General features: G+C 33.7%; 1 non-coding gene across 1 annotated transcript; it reads right to left on the bottom strand.

The window, feature by feature from the left end:
- Window positions 1-1,742: 1,742 nt before the first annotated feature.
- TRNAF-AAA lies at window positions 1,743-1,815 on the bottom strand. Its single transcript has one exon. It is a non-coding gene; the product is annotated as a tRNA-Phe (tRNA).
- Window positions 1,816-6,000: the final 4,185 nt, after the last annotated feature.

Raw genomic sequence — 6,000 nt, 5'->3', positions numbered from 1 at the left:
CGGCGACAGTTTCTTCCTTCACGATTTCTCCCCCTCTCTTCCCTGGCAAACGATGCTCCAGCCCCAGCCGTCATTGCTCCCTCGAGCCCAAAGAAAATAGCTCTCCCAGTATCCGTCCAGTATTCGTCGTTACGACCTTTTTTCTTCTCCTTCTATTTACTTACGCTGAGCCACGATGCATCTTCTGCCTACAGGTTCTTTCAAATTCTATTTCCTTCCTCTTTCTATTGTTGGAAACTAGTTTACATTCTATTTCCTTTTTCACAGGCCTGAATGCTGAACAAACCTGAATGCAGAAACTGGCTTGGGATTGCTTCATTTCAGAAATTACTAGTTTGGGATTGCTTCATTTCAGAAATTACTAGTTTATCAGCAGCTTGGTATTAGGGTCATAAGGACATAGGAAGACATTAAGGAGGATTATCAGGTATAGTTTAATCTGAATGGTTTGTGAATGGGGCATAGATTGTGGGGGTGAGGCGTTGGGATTATGTGTGGGGCGTGGGGTAGTGTGTGGGTTTGGGCTTGGGCGTGGATGGGGCGTGGGAGTGGGGCGCGGGGCGTGGGCTTGGGCTTGGGCGTGGAGTGTGGGCTTGGGCGTGGATGGGGCATGGGGCGTGGATTCAATTACAACTCAATTGTGTACCATACAATATGTAAAACTAATTTAATAAACTTATTAATAAGTGTGGATAGCTCAGTTGGTAGAGCGTCAGACTGAAGATTTGAAGGTCAGGTGTTTGATCCACCTTCATCGCAAAAGTCTTTTTTTCTATTGGAAATTTTAAATAGAGTGATGATATATATAAGCATTGAAATGATTTTGATATGTATGAATTATTCTTTCAAAAGGGTTGTGTGTGCAATTTGATTTAAATTGAATTTTGTCAATTTATGTTTTGATATCATCTCATATATTATTCTCCTACTCATCTATGACTAATGCAGGTCACATTGATCAACAAATGCCAACTTTCAATACCATTTAACAAATCACAGAATATATGAGTAATTAAGGGTTCTTGTTAGCCATCATACGCATAACATATTTATGAATGTTGATGTATGTGAGTGCTTTCAATTTTGGATCATACCAAACATGCTATTCAAATATGTAAAATATCTAGTCAAGAAAATGGGGAATAAATAAAGAAGATGGTTAAAGGGTTCATATCTAATACCAACATATATAATGTCAACAATTCTTACAGGACAAAGTAAAAGCCGCAAGGAGAACAGCTCGGGAGAACAACTCATAAACTTGCTCTTCGGTGGTGTAAAATGACATGTTCCCAACATAAACAGTAGTAGACGTTTGTAGTGCCTCATCAAATTTTTCCTAAGTTCCTGAAAATTTCCTATCTCGATGTGCCGATAGTTTGCTAGGATCCTAACCAACAAAAAATATAAGTGGAAAATTAATACCACAAAAGTCGTACCTTAAGCATACGAAATAACAAATAATACAGAGGAAACAAAGTAGCATTAGGTACACATATGAAATAAGCATAGAAAACAACATAACATCAGTCTTACATACCCATATATGTTACAGCTTCAAAATATATCAATTCACGAATAAATGACAAAATCCAATTTAAATCAAATTGCACACTTGTCCTTTTGAAAGAATAATTCATACATATCAAAATCATTTCAATGCTTATATATATCATCACTCTGTTTTATCAGAGATGTCACATGGTTTGTTTAAAATTTCCAATAGAAAAAAAAAATACTTTTGCAATGAAAGTGGATTGAACACCTGACCTTCAAATCTTTAGTCTAACGCTCTACCAACTGAGCTATCCACGCTTATTAATGAATTTATTAAATTAGTTTTACATATTGCGTGATACGCAATTGAATTGCAATTGAATCCACGCCCCACCCACGCCCAAGCCCACGCTCCACGCCCAACCCCACGCCCAAGCCCACGCCCACACCCACGCCCACGCACTCACCCACCCCCATGCACAACCCTCACGCCAACCACACGCCCAAGCCCACGCCCCACGCACAACCCCCATGCCTCACCTCCACGTTCCACACCAACCCCACGCCCCATTTAGATTAAACTACATTTCTCGGATAAAAGCATTTCAAATGGCCAAAACAATAGAACTAACTAAGCATTTCAACCCTAAACCCTAACTAAAGCCTAAATCCTAAACTGAAACCCTAAAACTTCATATTCAACATGCAAAAAACGGAAAAATCATCGGGGAGTAAAACTAACTAAGAATTACTAACCTCAGTAATGCTTGACGATCGTCGGTAGTCGGCCTGGAAGCGTTTGGCGATCAACGGCTAGGAGGGCTCGAGGGTAGGCGTCCGGCGATCGTGGGGGAGTCGACTGGGGTTGGAACCGTCCGACTGGCGATCGTGGGGGAGTCAGACGGGGCTGGAAACGGCTGTTGATCGTGGGGGAGAAGAAAGATGGATGTCCGGCTGTTGATCGGGGGAAGAGACGTCCGTCGCGGGAAAGGGGAGAGGAGAGGAGGAAAAACGGGCAGAAAGGAAATGGGAGGAAAAGGAAGAGGAAGAGAAGAAAAAAAAGGTTAGTAAGGGTAAAAGTGTCCAAATTTTTAAAAAAAGGTTAAAAATAAAAACGGAAAGTTTTGAGGTTAGTTTCCCGTGACAAGAGTGTTCGTTAAAAATTAAAGTTTACAATTTCAATTTTAAAAAAATATATATTTAAAATATAATTTAGGTATTATTAAAATTGTGAAGAATAAAGAATGTAAAATTATATAAATTCAAACAATACTAGATAAGAACATTGTTATTATTGTGGAAATCCTTTATAAATTGAACTAAATATTAAACCTCCATGAATCAGGTTTTGACTGTCTTCTGAAACATGCTACCTCCATTCCAAAAATTTTAACGACCCAACATACATCCTTAACTATACTCAAACTCATGATCAAAAACACATTATATAACACTACATTATTATAGCAAATTTAGTTAATCATTATTTATGAATTTTGACATTAAATTTTAATTTATAATTATATATCAGAATAATTTAAAGTTAAAGTAGTTTGTTGTAAGACCGTTCTAATTTTTTAAATAAGATTAGACTTTGATACATGTAATAATTAAATTAATTTAATATTATTTTAAATAGTTAAAAGGGAATGTGAGATGAATAGGCAGGTTAACTATTGAGTAACTTAAAAATATGTCTCAGCAAAAACAAAACACAAAAATTGAAAAGAATTTAAAGAAGATTAAATACAAAATTATTTGAAAGAAATCAAACCAAATACATAGTTTCATTTTGTCACCAATTATTATTATTTTTTAATTTAATATGACAAAAAAAATGTTCAATTACCGACAAATATTTACCGACTTATAATTAACGTCAAAAATATGCTACGGATATTACGACAGTATAATACACTAAAATCATAAACTGTCGCAAATATTAATGAAGGAAGAAAATTTTGTTGTAATAAACAAAGATATTTATCTATGATCAATTAACATTGCTAAACTAAAAAGTAAATTAGTGTAGTAAAATCCGTAGATTACATACTATAATTTGGATGAAATTTACGACAAAAAAATTTTAACGTCAAAATATTTTTAGTTATTCAAAAAAACCGTAGAAAATATTTGTTGTAGTTTCGAAGTTTGTTTTCATCATAATTTTCGTCACTATGCCAAAAATTTGTTATTGTTGGTTAATCCGACATTTTTACACAATTTTCCCATTCTACCCCTCTTATGCTAATTTATCCCTTTGTGTTCTATTTTGTGGCATTTTGATTAGTGAAGAAGAAAAGAAGAGGACGAGAGGGGGAAATGATATAGATTATCAATAGAAGTTGTTGCTGGTGAGTTTTGGTACTTTTCTTTCATATTTGTGATATTCAATAACTCCTAAACCAAAGAATCATAGTTTAAGATCTGAGTTTTTGATAAATCTTCAAATATAATCAATGAGTTTCTTTCTCTCAATTTGAGAGTTTTTTATATTAGAATAAATCATGTTTTCATTAACAATTCAACTTTAGATTTAGATTGTCTTATTACTCTTTTCGTTTTATCCTAATGGAGAAGTCTTCAAATATCTTATGGATGTGATTCTGATTTTCAGTATCAACTATTTTTTAAAGAAAGTGTTGTTATTAAACTGCACGGATCATAGTTTCTGTATGTCTAGGATTATATGTGATCATTGGCCTGTGTATTTCATTTGTATAAGGTAGAGATTTTATAGGTGAAATCAAACACTTGATAAATAAACATTTGTGGTTAGATTGACACTTGTGAAATAATGGTTTCTATTGAACAATATTAATGTTCATGATGAAGAATGAACGCCACCGACTCCGCCTCATCCATTATCCCTCCTGCCGAATCTCTAGCTTCTTATGGATGGATGTATCTATTTGAAAGGTACGCAATATATTTTATTTTAATGTATATATATTATTTATGATTTCTTAATAACATGATAATTTTTTAGGTTTTTACATCTTTAGACACCTAAATTTTGTATACTCCAATTTAAATAAAAATATATATAAATAATAAATAAAATAATAATAATTCTAAAATATTTTGAAAATAAAAAATAATAATAATAAAAATCAAATAAGGCATAAACTATTTGCCCCAAACCAAATAAGGTTTAAGCCTAATGGCTGACCCTATATTAAAATCCCAACAGACCAGACCCATTAGCAGTATGGCCCAATACCATAAAAGGCCCAGATTGTCGGCCTAATTAAAATAAAATAAATTAAAACGCAAAAGACCTTTTTGCAATAATAGAAGGAGTTAAGGGACCTCGCCATTTGGATAAAAGGGGAAGAGACCCTTCATTTCCCTCATAACCCTAATTTATGTTCTCTCCATTCTGCTCAGAAATCCTTCCGCCTCGGTTTTTAATGGATCATGTACGATTGATCGCGGTAGTTATCGACACATAAGGTATGATACCTATCGACATATAGGGTTTGGATGGATCATGTATGAATGATCTCGTTATTTTAACATACAAGGTTTGATACCTATCGATATATAGGATTTTAATGGATCATGTATGAATGATCGTGGTACTTGTCAACAGACAAAGTTTGATGGCTATCAACAAATAGGTTTTTGTTGAATTCGTGAAAAATGATGTCTTGTTCCTATTTACAAATGGAGTTTTAGAAGAAATCATGTAAAAACGATGTCTCATATCTATCGACAGATAGAATTTTAGACGGAATCGTGTAAAAACAATGTCTTGTACCTATTGACACATAGGGTTTTAGACGGAATCGTGTAAAATCGATGTCTTGTACCTATCGAAATATATGGTTTTGGTTTACACGATTTGCTTATTTAGCTTTTGTAGTATCGGTCTTGGATTCACTGGCCTTTCAAGGGAATATTTCAACATAATCATTTTCTCTTTTCTTTCTTTTTCAAAGTGTCCTTTATAACTAGTTGAAATTCGTTAGTCGGTGGTTTCAAGCTTTATTTATAAGCAAGTGACTCATGTTTTTGGATAAAAATGATATTTTTCCAATTTCTTATCCTTATATTTTTTTATGAGATTGGTATGAACATTGATCCTTCTAACGAATCATGACGCTTTTAGATTTAAAACGTGTACGGGACTGAGCTCTTAACATCTTCTAATGTTCTTTCTGATTTTACTTTATTAATGAATCATATTTATTTTCCCCCAATTTTGAGATATTGGTTATAAATTTAATCTCGTGTATAAACGATTATCCGGAATCATAACTCTATAAGAAGATGGTTAAAACTTTGATGTTTTGAAAGGGGTGCAACTATTTTTTATTGCTTGACCTTGAACCAAATTTCTTTGAAAGTCCACTTATCTTGAAATTTTCTTTAGAGGGGATTATTAACTTTCTACTTTGGGTTTTCATTTGCCATTTTTTCTTTTTTTTCCTTTTGTTGACTCTAGGTATATCTAGTAGAAATAGTACATTTTTTCCATTTCCGTAGCAATCAAGACTA

The sequence above is a fragment of the Impatiens glandulifera genome, chromosome 7 (assembly GCF_907164915.1).
Source record: "Impatiens glandulifera chromosome 7, dImpGla2.1, whole genome shotgun sequence".
Taxonomy (NCBI): Eukaryota; Viridiplantae; Streptophyta; class Magnoliopsida; order Ericales; family Balsaminaceae; genus Impatiens; species Impatiens glandulifera.
This window is presented reverse-complemented; position numbering and strand designations above follow the sequence as displayed.